The sequence below is a fragment of the Carcharodon carcharias genome, chromosome 31, assembly GCF_017639515.1.
Source record: "Carcharodon carcharias isolate sCarCar2 chromosome 31, sCarCar2.pri, whole genome shotgun sequence".
Classification (NCBI taxonomy): Eukaryota; Metazoa; Chordata; class Chondrichthyes; order Lamniformes; family Lamnidae; genus Carcharodon; species Carcharodon carcharias.
This window is the reverse complement of record NC_054497.1, coordinates 26504743-26519803: the sequence shown is the minus strand read 5'-3', so window position 1 is coordinate 26519803 and position 15061 is coordinate 26504743.

Here is a 15061-nt window from a genome sequence, read left to right as displayed (position 1 = left end):
TAAACATTTATGTTACTTCACATGAACATACAAAGAACAAACAAAGTGTCCATGCCTAACACAAATGTCAAAACTATTAACACAAATAATGTCACCTGTGACATGCCCCTGTTGTGCTCAAGGTGCTGCTGAATCTTGGTGTCCCTCCCTCTCTTCTCACTGTCAGTGACATTGGAGACAGCCTTCTGACTCTGCTGTCCTGGTGGCCCTGATGACCTTGGTGGTCATCCTCTGGCCGCTGGAGCCTCAGCAGGCTCCGCCTGGGAGGGTGCATCTAGCCGCATGGTTGAGCACTCCTCAGTTGTCGCAGCATCATCAGATTCAGCGGCCACTGGTGGCGGGGTGGAGCAGCTGGTGCTCTCGTCCAGTGCGCCCTGAGAAGAGCCCACACAGATGACAGGCAGCTTGTCTGTCAGCGTGAGGTGCATTTGCACCTTCCTGCTCACCACTGATGGACGGGCTCCCAGCAGAGAGACTAGGTGCCTCAACCATCTCTCATACTGGCAGTGACCTCCTGAGGTCATTGCCTGTGAGAGGGTTTGCAGGTCCGAGTGCAACTCAGGGAACCCCTGAGGCTGTTCCTGAAGCTGCCTCTCCATGCTCCACATGGACTCCTCCATGACAGAGGCCATGGCACGCAGACCCTCATGGATCTCCACCCTGCACATCCCGCTGGACATCCAGCATTTGCTGCCTGATGGACGACTCAAGAGGCTCCTCATCTGCCTCGGATGCAGCATGGTTCTGGTTTCCAGTTGTGCTCCCACTGTCAGCTCCCTGGGACCTCTCTGCCTCTGCCAGCTTCTCATGTGAGTGTGATATGCCCTCACTGTGCATTACCCGCTGAGCCAAAGAACTAATGCCCACCAACTTGTGAGTATCTGCACTGGTGCCTGGTTCAGAGAGACAATGTGATGCTGGTGCAGGTGTGATGTCTTCCTTGGAGCTTAATAGAGGTCCGGTGGCTCCTGTGGACAGTGCATCTGCAGGAGGAAGGCAAAAGATCAGTACATTCAATCATCATAGTCACTATGCACACTGGGCGGGCTGAGGAGACAGTGGAGATCTGCTGCATGGTGCCATCTGCATTGGAGCTTCAATGGAATCTCTGGCTACGACAGTTCAGTTTCTGATGAGAGGAGCCTGTTATGTTTCCAGTACTCTCCGCACACGAATCTGTCACTTGCACTCTTACCTTCATCCAAGACCCCTGCCTCACCACCGATCAGAGGAGCGATCTGACCAGTAGCATTCCAGTTCTAGTGCGTCACTTTCATGCTTCATGTGGATGCACAGATTTGGCACTCCTCCACCCATTCTGCAACGTTCCATAACATTATGACTGCTCTTCTCCTGACAGGGAAAATTAGAAAGGCTCATTATTGCTCCGTCGCCCTGAAGGTCCTTTCCTGATTTCCCTCACCAACCTCGTCTATTGGGCATTAGGTGAGCCGTGTCACTGTGGCACATCTCACCCTGCAATGCACTGAGGCCAGGCATGCTGACATCCCTGCCTTGGCAGGGCAGGCTTCAGTGCCAGTTGACATACATACTCTTAGATTCCTGGATGTTCCGAGCAATGGTCACCTGACTAAACCTATCCGCAAAGGTCCATGCCATCCCTGCATACCCTTGCTGACCGTAGAAGGTCATTGAACTTTTTGTGGCACTGAAGCCACGTGCAGCACACCACGTCATGCCCATTGACTTGGGTGGCGACTTCTGCCCAGGCCTTTTTGGGCATTAAGATATGCTGCCTGGCACTGATCTCCTCAACCAGCACTCCCAGGCACTCATCTGAGAAACATGACCACCAGGTGCTGAGGGCATGACTGCACACCAGCACACTTCTTGGATAGCTTTAAAACAGCTCCCTTAGCTTCCCCAACAACTCCTGGTAGCCTTCAGGAAGCTGCCTCATCTGTTTTTGAATACCCCACCCATGCCCCCATTGGACCCAGCGCCCGACGCATTCCCACCCCAGTACACAAGTCTTAATTGGCAGCGTAATATTGCATTCACAGTGCGATCTCGGCCAGGAGCAGGTTTTACATCCACTTCCAGCCATGCTGACTTCAGGCACACCCCGAGGGTAAAATTCAGGCCAGGGAGTAGGAAGCCCAAGGTGTGATTTACTAACAAGAACCATCCTCCAACATTGCAGTTTGGATGGCTCAGGTGGTGAAAATTATAGTCAGGAGAGGAGGCTTTGTTATAGTGTTCCACCCATGAGCCAACTTTCAGTCAAAGCCAGGATGCCAGGGCACAAGGAGATGGTAGATAGCAAGATCCTTATTTGTGGGTGAATGGTCATTTTGGAGGGAAATGTGGAGTGGGGCAGATTCACTGGCAGAGTCAAAGGCGCAGTGGTGGATGTTGTGATTGGTGTAGACAGGAACTTGGTGAGGTTAACCCTCAGTGGGTCTGCTTCAGAAAATGCCAGGCATAGAGAGTAGTTTTGTGCCATATTCCAGTTTCCCCCCGTGCCACAGTACTGAAACAGCTCTTATCAAATTCACAAATGACATCCTATGTGACTGTGACAGAGTTAAACTTCCTCTCCCTGCCCTTCTCAACCTGTCTGCAGCCTTTGACATGGTTGACCACGTCGTCTTCCTCCCATGCCTCTCCATTGTTGTCCAGCTAATTGGGACTGCTGTTACCTGGTTCAGTTACGAACATACGAATTAGGAGCAGGAGTAGGTCATTCAGCCCTTGAGCCTGCTCCGCTATTCAATAAGATTATGGCTGATCTGATTGTAACCTCCCACCTACCCCCGATAACCTTTCACCCCTTTGTTTTTCAAGAATCTATCCAGCTCTGCCTTAAAAAGATTCAAAGACTCTGCTTCCACTGCCTTTTGATAAAGGGAGTTCCAAAGACTCACGACCCTCTGAGAGAAAATTTTTTTCCTCATTTCTTAAAAGGGCAACCCCTTATTTTTAAACAGTGATCCCTAGTTATAGATTCTCCCACAAGCGGAAATGTCCTCTCCACATCCACCCTGTCAAGGCCCCTCAGGATCTCATATGTTTCAATCAAGGTGCCTCTTACTCTTTTAAACTCTATTGGATACAAGCCTAACCTATCCAATCTTTCCTCATAAGACAACCGCCTGGTATAAATTTAGCAAACCTTCTCTGAACTGCTTCTAATGCATTCACATCCTTATCGATCTAACCATAGTCAAAGAACCAACTCCAATGGCTTCTCTTCCTAATCCCACACCGTTACCTCTGGTGTCCCCCAAGGATCTATCCTTGGCTTCCTCCAATTTCTCATCTCCATGCTTCCTCTTGGTGATATCATCCAAAAGCACAATGTTAGTACTCATGTGTACACTGACAACACTGAGCTCTACCTCACCACCACCTCTCAACTCCTCTACCGTAGCTAAACTATCAGACTGCTTATCTGTCATCCAGTAATGGATGAGCAGAATCGTGAAGATTGAAACCATTATCTTTGAACTCCAGACTCTATTCCCCAGCTGCTAACTCCATCCCTCTCCCTGGCAACAGTCTGAGATTGAGCCAATGTGTTCACAAACTTAGTGTCACATTCGACCCAAAGATGAGCTTCCAACCTCACATTCGTGCCATAACCAAGACCACCTTTTCCATCTCCATAACATCACCCAACTTCACCCCTGTGTGCACTCACCTACTGCTGATACCCTTATTTATTCCTTCATTACCTCTAGAATTGACTTTTCCAATGCACTCCTGGCTGGTGTCCCACATTCTACCCTCTGTAAACTTGAGGTTGTCCAAATCTCTGCTGCCTGTATCTTAACTCACACTGAGTCCTGTTCACTGATCACCTCTATGCTCCTTAATCTGCATTGGATTGATTGGTTCCCAGTCAAACAGTGTCTTGATTTTAAAATTCCCATCCTTATTTTCAAATTTCTCCATGGCCCTTTCCCCTTCTCTATCTCTGTCAATTCCCCCAGTACCACAGTCTCCAAGATATCTGCTGTCCTCTAATTCTGGCCTCTTGAACATCTTTGATTTTAATTGCTGCACCATTGGTGGCTGTGTCTTGAGTTGCCTAGGTTCTAAGCTCTGGAATATCCTTCCCACAAATCCCCTCTTCTCTACCTCACTTTCTTCCTTTAAGACACTAATTAAAACCCACCTTTTCAACCAAGCTTTTGTTCATCTGACCTAATATCTCCTTATGTGGCTCAATGTCAAATTTTGTTTTAAAATGCTCCTGTGAGGCACCTTGGGATGTTTTATTATGTTAAAGGCTCTATTATAATTATAAGTCATTGCTGTTAAAGGGCACTATAAGAAATGCAAGTCTTTTCTTAGTAAGATCCTCATAGGACTTGTGTTGCCTGTGCGTTCTTTTTAGAGTGTTATATTTGATGGCATGCTCCCACAATGTCCTTTACCCTTAGTGTTCCTTTCCTCTTCCTGCAGAAAAGAGATACGCTGATAAGGAATGCTTATATCTCTGGGCTGAGTGTGTCAGAATTTGCTACTTGCTTACTGAGTAACAAACACAAGGCTTTTCAGGAAGAATTTTAAAAAACACTAAAATTGTTCCCAGTTGCAGAACTTGCTAGTCAATTTCTCCATATCCCATATAGTTTTAAAAACTCTTCACTTCTATCTTAGTTGACCTTGGTATTAGCACATATTGCAATGAGATCACTCAGGGCTTAGCAGACCAATGGCAGGAAGGGTCAAAAAGTGCAAGAGGATCCAGGGGAACTAATTTTTGGTGGGAAAACCAGCAGAAATTACTCCCACCTCAGTTTGCTGGCATAGAAAGGTATTGATCCAATTCTGTGGCAAAATTATACCTAAAAACATGGAAATTTGGGGCCTGATATTCAAGCAGCACATTGGTTGGAATTGTGACCCTCTACAAAGAGTTAATGTATAACTTTTACCAACATTCAGTGTATAAAGGGGAGTTAATACAGAGGCCTAGACACCATACTGTCGAGAAACCAACCAAGTATAGGACTGAACTATATTCAATGCTAATGTAATGTACAGTATGTGAAAGAGAACATTATGTTAAAGAGCCACTCTGAGTATATTGAACAATATGCTGTTTGTTTAGTTTGCCATGTGGTGTCACAGCCCTGGAGTCGATTCCTGCTTTTCACATTGGTGCATTCCACACAGAACTGCCTTTTCAATTCTGGATTTCTTCGACTTTTTGCTTTGGTAAGAAACATTAACATGAATTACAGCAGATTCTACTTCAATATATACCTGATTAAATAAAATCATGTTTAATGCATACAAGATGGCAAATGGAGTATAAGGTAGAGAAGTTTGAAGTTATTCATTTTGGTCTGTTATGAAAACTAAGCTTGTTGGAGAGTGGGAGGTTGGGAACTACATGTCACGATGGACTTCGGAATTTTAGCACATAAGCAAGCTGCTAATGTGCAGTTCTGCATTTTTTAAGTTCTGTGGGCCCAGTGCATCTGTGCATGAAAAAAAAGCAGGAAAACCCAGGTCAGGTGACTAGCAGGCAGGAGACAGGGAGAAGGAACATGGAGAGGTCCTAAAGGGAGTGGGGACAGAGAGAGGTCCCAAAAGGAAGTTCCAGGTAGAGGACAAAGACAGGTCCCCATTAAGTTCAGGTAAAAGAGAGAGGAGCAGAGAAACAGGCTCCAAACAGGAAAAGAGCTGCAGTAACACACTTTAAGTGAAGAGGACTCAGGGAGGTCGTGGTAATTGAAGAGGAGCAGCCGTGAAGATCCTAGAAGGCAGCTGAAGGTTGGTGACTTAGGCTGAGTAAATTAGGCTTATATTCTCTGGAGTTTAGAAGATTGAGAGGCAATCTCATTGAAACCTACAAAATTCTGAAGGGGCTTGATAGACTAGATGCTGAGAGATTATTTCCGCTGGCTGGGGAATCTAAAACACAGGGGCACAGTTTCAGGATAAGGGGCTGATCATTTAGGACTAAGATGAGGAGAAATTACTTCACTCAAAGGGTTGTGAATCTTTGGAATTGTCTACACCAGAGGGTTGTGGATGCTCCATTGCTGAATACATTTAAGGCTGGGATAGACAGATTTTTGGTCTCAGGGAATTAAGAGATGTGGTGAGAGGGCATGAAAATTAAGTTAAAACCCAAGATCAGTGATGATCATATTGAATGGCAGAGCAGACTCAACTGGCCATATGGTTTACTCCTGCTCCTATTTCTGTGTTCTTGTCTTTCTTTAGGAGATGCTATCTGGCAGGAACAGGTGCTAGGAGTCATTCTATAAGTGAACCTTCCCTGAGAAAGACTGGGCACCCAGGTTTTCGGCATATTGCAGGCTTAGCAGGCTGTTTAGCACCTGAAAAAGGGATGCAGTACACTTGCATTTCTTAGCCATTGGATTTACACTTCTTTGTACTTAACCTAACACCCTGGAAACTGGTACATGGAGGGTGTTGGATAAAGGAAAATAGTCCCCAGTAAATTAAAGGGTAATTGTCCAATTCTAGAATAAAGATTTTGAAGCAGCATAAAATTACCACCCAAAGCCTACACCATGGAACAGATAATTGTCTTGTCAGATTGTGGGGCAAAGTAAGATGCAAAGATATTCTACACAAACAATGTCCTTCTGAATCTTGTTCGAAAAAAGAATTCTGCAAAATATTCCGGGACCAAAACCCTTAGAAGATATGTCTCGTGTTAAACTTACCTCGTCAAGAGTGGAGGCCAGGGACTCCTAAGTCCCAGCAGGCCTTGAGGGTTTCGTGAATGTGCAGGCTGAGAGCAGGCGGCGTGTGCGCAATCCGGTGTTCTTGTCATTCTTTAGGCTGAGGATGGGCCCAGTGCGCTGGTGGAAAAAGAAACGGCGCAAAAACACAGATCTTGTGACTAGGAGACGAGTGCCATAATCAAGAAGAGTCCCAGGTATGGGACAGGAAGTCCCAGACAGAGGACAGGGGGAGGTCCCAGTTAAGAAGAAAGGGGGCTAAAGAAAGAGGCTCCGAACAGAAGGGTTGTGGTTGGCAGGATTTAAGTTGAGGGCTCAGGAGAAGCCCTGGAAATCGACGGGGGCAACAGTAGGTTGGTGACTCTGTGCTGCAGGCCATTGCGGTGGGCCTTTGTAGTAGTGGTGTTCTGCTTGATGTGGCTGAAGAGCTGAAGTTGTGCTTGTGAGTTGGTGCTGGAATGCAGACTTGGGAATGCAGGGGAATGGAGTCTCAGGAGATGAGATTGAAACCCTGCAAGGTGCGCCTTCATTGATGCCATCTGAGTTGGAGTGACTTTTGGAGAGAATTCCGAGGTGGAATCATCGAAGGTGGAGATTGTAGTCCATTGTGAGAGAGACAGAGTTCCAACAAGATTGGTTGATTTACAGTCTTACTGATGTCTGGGTGAATTGTTCAGATATCTGTGGGTTCTGTCTTGGCCACATTTTCTATTTAGTGTGCAGTGTGGTGTGTTCAACCACACTTTGCCTGTTAATTCACGTGTACCTCATATTAACCCTGAATGGGTATAAGATAGATAATGTAAGTTGTTTTATCTTTCTGACCTTGTATAGTGGTTTATTTTTGTCTGTTCAAAGCCTGTGGAATTGTGTGGCTTTATTCTCTTAGCAACTGTCTTTAATCTCAAATTTAGTCTACTTTAAGCAAACGTTTACTGGTCACATCGTACCAAGAACTTGGTAGTGTGGTCCAAGATCATAACACCTGTCAGAAATGTTTGGGGGGTTACTCTGCCGATTTTTGCAAGATCCGTGCAGGTCTGTCTAATTGCCACCCCAGTGGTGGGCACCTGTGCAACTAGGGGTGTAACTAGGGTAGTGGATTTAAGCCTGAAACTGCATACTGCAACTCAAGTTACAAATTAAGGCGGTGGGTGATGTAGTCTTCCAAAACACAGAACTGTGAAGTAAGGAAGCCGTAAAATTTAAAAAAGATCACTTCTTTTGATGTGATATGCTCTATAATATTGAGGTTTTTCTGCCCATACTGCAGCTACCAGAAGTCAACCTTTAAATTAACCTGGCAGTTATTTATATTGTTATTGCTTTTTATATTGTTCAAGAAAGCCCATACATAATATGCAATGGGTGAACATCAAACTAAAGAACTCATTCTCCCCCAGCAGTATCTTATATTTGGTAAGCTACAGAATTTTCAAGAAAATAGAGAACATAATTCATTAAAACAAACCTTACATACAGTTCTGCTCAGTGTGGCTGAAGAGCTGAAGTTGTGCTTGTGAGTTGGTGCTGGAATGCAGACTTGGGAATCGAGGAGAATGGAGTCTCGGGAGATGAGATTGAAACCCTGCAAGATCCGTGCAGGTCTGTAGCTTACCAAATATAAGATAGTGCTGGGGGAGAATGAGTTCTTTAGTTTGATGTTCACCCCAGTGGGATGCTATTCATGGGTTTTTTTATTTATTCATGGGACGTGGGTGTTGTTGGCTAGACCAGCATTTATTGCACATCCCTAGTTGGCCTTATTCAGAGGGAAGGTTTGGAGTCACATGTAGGCCAGACCAGGTAAGGATGGCAGATTTCCTTCCCTAAAGGACATTAGTGAACCAGATAGGTTTTTATGCCAATGGTCATCATCGGACTTTTAATTCCAGATTTTTATTGAATCCAAATTTCACCATCTTTTGTGGTGGGATTCGAACTTGGGTCCCCAGAGCATTACCCTGGGTTTCTGGAATACTAGACAAGTGACCAGACCACCCCAAGAGGGGTGTTTTGTAGTACAAAAGTTTGTAAGGCTGTTTTTTAGGGTTTCCTTATATCGTTTATACTGACCACTTTGATGTTATTTGCCTTGAGACAGTTTGCCATAGAAGATCTACTTGGGGATTCTGTCATCATCCATTTGGGAAACATGGCCTGCTCATCTAAGTTGATTTCCTGGAGGGTGGTCTTCATGCTGTTGATCCCAGCACGATGGAGAACCTCATTATTTATAATTTTACCTTGCCATCAAATATCCATGATCGACCTTGGGTGTCTTTTTTTGGAAGCATTCCAGAGCTTTGATGTGGTATAGGAGACCCAAGATTCTGCACAATAAGGATAATGGCTTGGTAGGGTTTGATTTTAGTCTTCAGCTTAATGCCCATGGTGCTTCCAGACACAATCATGTCGGCCTTTGGCAGAACTTGTGTTCAGGATCCGTGCATGGGTATCTTCTTCAGTAGTGGCATCCCTAGAGAGCACTACCAAGGTGTGAGAATTTTTCAACCACCTTGAGACTGTTGCTATCAACGACTAGTCTAGTGCTTCATAGTGTGTGCCTGGTGCTAGCTGAAACATAACCTCATTCTTGGACACCAAAGTTTTTTGGCAGTACTCGAGAATTTGTTTGCCATAGTCTGGATGTCTTCCTTGTTGTGGGCAGTATGGTACAGTCATCTGCATACCGAAGCTCTCCCATTACTGCCTCTGTGACTTTGGTGGAGGCATGTGGTCAGCAGAGATTGAAGAGCTTCCCTGAATGGAACCAAATGTTGATGCCTGCAGGCATGTCTTTGACGGCTCCCTTAAGCATTGCAGCAAAGAAGAGTTTGAAGAGTTGGGGAGCCATGGTGCATCCTTGATTTATGCCGTTGATTATGCAAAGGCATCCAAGATCTCACCACAGGCACAAACACTTTCAAACATGCCATCGTGCAGCAGGTGCAGAATTTTGACAAATTTGTTCGGACATCCTAGCTTGAAAGCAAGTGCCATGGATAAGATTGACTCACCCTGTCAAAAACTTTGGTTTGGTCTATGAACAGTATTTATAGATCCTGATGTTGCTCTCTGCATTTTTCTCACAGTTTTCTGCTACAAACACCATATTGGCTGTCCCACAGTAACCCCTAAAGCCACTCTGTGATTCTGGGAGGACATCATCTGCAAGGCTCTCTAATAGATGGTTTAATATGACCCTTATGAGGATCTCTTTTGCAATTGAGATAGGGCTTATTCCCCAATGATTGCTTCATACAATTTTGGATCCTTTCTGCCTCCAGATGCTGACTACATTGGCATTCTGAAGGTCCTGTGCAACATTTTCCTGATCCCAGCTATTCTTGTAGATGGCTGTAAGTTTGTTAACAAGCTCGGTACCATTACACTTACAGATATCTTCTTGCCTTGTTTGGTTGATTGGATTGTCTTTATTACCTTTTTAGGGGGAAGAGACAGGCTTTCTTTTTCAGGCTAATGCTCAGTTTGATACAGAGAATCTGCAGGGATATGAGAGTCTCTGTTAAGGAGCTTGGCAAAGTGCTCACGCAACTCTTCCATGACAGCTGCCTTACCAGTGATTAATTAATTTCCATCATCTGTTAGGATAGGAGCAAAGGTTATGGTGGATGGGCCATATACAGTCTTCAGTTCATTGTAAAAATATGGATCATGCCTGTAAGCTACATGTTGCTGCTAATCCACTTTTGCATTCCACCAGTCATACTGCAGTTTTCTTTCAAGCTGAAGCTTGCATTTAGCATTTTTATAGGCTTGGTGCTTGGTTATTGCCTGTGGGACTGCTAGAAGACTTTCATTTGCAAGCTGTTTCTGTTTGAAAAGATGGGAGATGCTTTGATTATTCTTATCAAACCATCCTTGGAGCTTGCGCTTGCAGTATCCCAGGACACCTACTGAACTTTGAAGATCTGATCACAGAGATTTTTTTTATCCATTCATGGGATTGGGCATCGCTGGCTAGGCTAGCATTTATTGCCCAGCGTAATTTCCCTTGAAAAGGTGGTGATGAGCTATCTTCTTGAACCACTGCAGTCCATGTGGTGTAGGTACACCAACAGTGCTGTTAGGGAGGGAGTTCTAGATTTTTGACCCAGCGACGGCGAAGGAACGGCAATATATTTCCAAGTCAGGATGGTGAATGGCTTGGAGGGTAACTTCCAGGTGGTGGTGTTCCCTTGTGTCTGCTACCCTTGTCCTTCTAGATGGTAATGGTCATGGGTTTGGAAGGTGTTGTCTAAGGAACCTTGGTGAGCTCCTTCAGTGCACCTTGTAAATGGTACACACTGCTGCCAGTGTTCGTCAGTGGTGGAGGGAGTGAATGTTTGTGGATGGGGTGCCAATCAAGCAGGCTACTTTGTTCTGGCCACAGTGTCTTATGGGCACCACACTTCAGGAAGAATGTGAAGACTTTAGAGAGAGTGCAGAAAAGATTTATGAGAATGATTCCAGGAATGAGGGACTTCAGTTATGTGGATAGATTGGAGAAGCTGGATCTGTTATCCTTAGAAGAGAAGATAGGAAATCGGATAGAAGTGTTCAAAATCATGGTAGGTCTAGACAGACCAAGAAGGGACATTTCAGACAGTCTCATTGAAAGCAGGGCAGAGAACCAGAGAACACAGAAAAACCAAAGGCATTATGTGGAAAAAAATGTTTTTACGCAACAAGTGGTTAGAATCTGGAATGCACTGTCTGAAAGGGTCTCTTTCTATAGGGAATTGGATAAGCACCTGAAGGGAAAAAAATTGCAGATCAACTGGAAAGGGCAGGGTGTGGGACTAGCTAAACTTCCCCTGTAGAGAGCTGGCATGGACTAAATGGGCAGAATAGCCTCTTTCTGTGCTAAATCATTCTACGATTCTAAAAATTAAGGACCAAAAATTAATGCAGACCTCAAACGTCTTAATGGCAGACCTTGATATTGGCTGCAATCATGATAACACTTTTTCATAATTATTTTGATTGGATTACAAGTTTATGGGTCATAGCAGTGTTTAATGAGCTACTGATATATTGTGTTTTGACAGTTTCTGAAATATTGCAGCAAGAATATTGTTTCTGAGGCTGATGTGAAACGGTTCCTCCGGTCGGCAGCAGAGCTAAAATTGGAAGAATTGAGCAGTGACACAGCTGAGGCTTTGATTCTTTTTCTCAAACAGGTGGCGTTTGTTCAGGTGTATTATACAATTAACTTATTGAGGTGACAGTTTCCCTCAAGAATGCTGTGTTTGCTATGTTACTACATGATACAAACGCAATGGACAAATGTGAGCTGATTGTTTAATCTGCTGTGAATCAACATTAGACTTGCTGACAAATTTCACAATAGTGACCTTAAAAGTACATGACAGCTAATGTGTAAATAAAGCTCGAAAACCTGCTAAGATTCGTCTGCTACAAAGAAAAATTGGTCACACCATATGAACAGAATCAATAGCTACTTAGTCAAAAAGATCAATAATGAGCAGATTTCTACTGATTTTCCATTTATCATAAAATTTGCATGAATTTATAATTTTGTTATCAATCATAAATAACATAATATCCTCTAAATTATCAACATATTCCCCAATTTTGACAATTAAATAGCAAAATAATCACACTTTTGCATTTTATTGTTTTTATTTGAAAAACTCTGGAATTGAAAGACCAATGGATCAGCCTATAAACACTAAGTTAGCTGTTGGCAAGGAACATATGAATCACACATAGTTCCTGGGTTAACCATCTCCAATAAGAGAGATTCTAACCACTCCCCATGACCTTCCGTAGCACTACCATGACTTAATATGCACTGTCAGCATCCTGCCTGTTGCCACTGATCAAAAATTCAACTGAACCAATGTGACCTAATTTGCCCATTCCATCATTTGTTGTTGGGTAAAATGTTGGAACCCCATACTTAACACAGTAGGGAGCAGCTTCACCACATGACTGCAGAAGCTCAACAAGAAAGCTAGCACTTCCTCAAGGGCAACTACAGGTGAACAATAAAACACTGGCACTGCTAGTGACACCCGAATCCTGAGAAATTTTTAAAATAAATTTCCACTCTTTCTGTTGTTATATCACAATAGGTTTTTCTGTCCTAATATGCAATGGTGTAGTAACCTCATTATGCGTTAGAGAAGAAAACGTGCAGAACTCAAACACAGTTGTAATCATTCCCCATCCTGTGTGTCTCTGTGCTGGTGCAGGGTGTGGGTAAGTGCTGTGATGGGTCTTCCAGGCTGCTTATTTCCAGCTCTTCAAAGGAGGAGGTGTCCTTTTAGCTGGAGGTGTGAACATGGATGGAGCTGAGGGACTGGCTGGCTGAGGGTGTCAGCTGTTTGGCAGAGCTCCCTGCGGTGCATGTCAGCAGAATCAAAAGCAGGAGAGAGAGCACTCACATTTGCATTGAGAGAGGGATGATGTGGTGCTGGATCCTCAGGTGGGTGTTCACCGCTGACCTCACCATCGTCGCAGGCATGGTCCATGTCCTCACCAGTCAGTGCAATGGCACACTCCTCAAAGTAAGTGAGGGGACAAATGTGGGCCATTCCATCCCCAGTCTGGGACCTCTCCCTGCTGTTGTGAGCCAGCTTCTCCTACATGAAAACAGATGTGAGAGTGTGAGCAGGCTTCATGGCACTGCGTGGAATGTTTGTGTGGTGAGCAGTGCCATAGACAGGATAAGGATGTGAGCTCCAGAGGATATGAGCCTGATGGAGACATGAAGGTGGTGTTGTCCCATGAGGTGTGAGATACCTGTGGATGTGTGCTGGGTTTGTGAGCGTGTGAGTTGAGAATGATGAGAAAAATGATTTACCCTGGTGGAACAGAGGAGATTGTTTGTATTTTTTCAGCACTGGGTGGCTGTCCTCTTTTGTAGGGCATTGATGCTGACCACGCTGCCTGCGCCTCCCAAGCCAGATTGGTGATGTTGCCCCCATCATCCTGCAGTCAGAGTGGGGGTAGAGGACATCAGGGCGGGCCTCCACTGCTTCCAAAAGGTGCACGAGGGACGCCTCATTAAACCTGGGGGCCTCAGTTGTCTTGCCTTTCAGGGCCATGTCTTCCATGCAGCAGTCCTGGCCTGGAAGCACTGAGAGGTGTGTGCATGGCTGCACTCTACATGTGGCTCCTGGCGTGAGGAAGTGGCAAGGTGATGATGTCGGGGGGGGGCAAATGAGAGCACGTCTGCCATCGAAACGGCGTGTTTCCTGGGAATGCATAATTAATGCAGTGGGATTGGGACGATACAGCGTGAGAAGCCACCATTGCGGCTGCTGGGTAAAACATTGTTTTTCCCGCCTGCTACCGCACTTAGTGTGAATCTGGGACGATTCCGTCATGGTCTCACCAATGCATTGCACAGCTTAAGTGTAACATCCTTACTTTTATGCTTAATTCCTCTCATAATAAAGGATAGCATTCCATTAGCCTTCCTGTTTACGTGCTGTACCTGCATACTAATTTTTTGTGACTCGTACTAGAACACCTAAATCCCTCTGCTCCTCAGAATTCTGCAGTCATTCTCTATTAAATTAATACACTGCTTTTTCATTCTTCCTGCCAAAGTGAACAGCTTCACGTTTTCCCACATTATACTCCATCTGCCAGATTTTTACCCACTCACTCAACCTACCTATATCTGTCTGCAAGCTCCTCATGTCTCCTTCACAACATGCTTTCCTACCTATCTTTGTGCCATCTGAAAATTTAGCTGTTATGCCTTCAGTCCTCTCATCTTAAGTCATTGATGTAAATTGTAAAAAGTTGAGGCCCCAGCACAGATCCCTGTGGGACTCCACTCGTCACATCCTGCCAGTCAGACAAAAACCCATTTATGCATACTCTCTGTTTTCAGCCAGCCAGCCAATCGTCTATCTATGCTAATACGTTACCCCCTACACTATGAGCTTTTATTATCCGCAATAACCTTTGATATGGCACCTAATCAGATGCTTTCTGGAAATCCAAGTACACCTATAGGCTTCCCTTTATACACAGCACATGTTACAATTTTTTATTCATTCACAGGATGCTGGCTGGGCCAGCATTTATTTCCCATCCCTTGTTGCCCTTGAGAAAGTGGTGGTGAGGTGCCTTCTTGAACCGCTGCAGTCCATGTGGTATAGGTACACCCACAGTGCTGCTAGGAAGGGAGTTCCAAGATTTGGACCCAGCAACAATGAAGGAACGGCGATATATTTCCAAGTCAGAATGGTGAGTGACTTGGAGGGGAACTTCCAGGCAGTGGTGTTCCCATCTATCTGCTGCCTTTGTCCTTCTAGATGGTAGTGGTCGTGAGTTTGGAAGGTGTTGTCTAAAGAGCCTTGGTGAATTCCTGCAGTGCA